We start from the raw sequence: 297 nt of genomic DNA on the forward strand, positions 1-297 counted from the left end.
TAGAGTTCCTTCTTTCCCTTTATCTCCTAAGTTCCTTGTATACCCTTCCTTCCCCGCCTCCCTTAAACTAGCCCAATTTTTATCCATATCTCTCTTATTAACGCCTATTTCTTACTGTTCTTCTCTTCCAGGTTCTTTCTTTTCCTTTACCTCCCTGGTTCCTTCCCATTATCCTGGTTCCTGTAGTTATGTCTGGATATATACTCACCAGGATTTGGTTCTAGGATCCACATATGAGGGAGAACGTACATCAATTTTTTTTCTGAGTCTGTGTTACTTCACTTAGTATAACAGTTT

This window comes from Nannospalax galili, unplaced genomic scaffold (assembly GCF_000622305.1).
Source record: "Nannospalax galili isolate Female #2095 unplaced genomic scaffold, S.galili_v1.0 scaffold626, whole genome shotgun sequence".
Taxonomy (NCBI): domain Eukaryota; kingdom Metazoa; phylum Chordata; class Mammalia; order Rodentia; family Spalacidae; genus Nannospalax; species Nannospalax galili.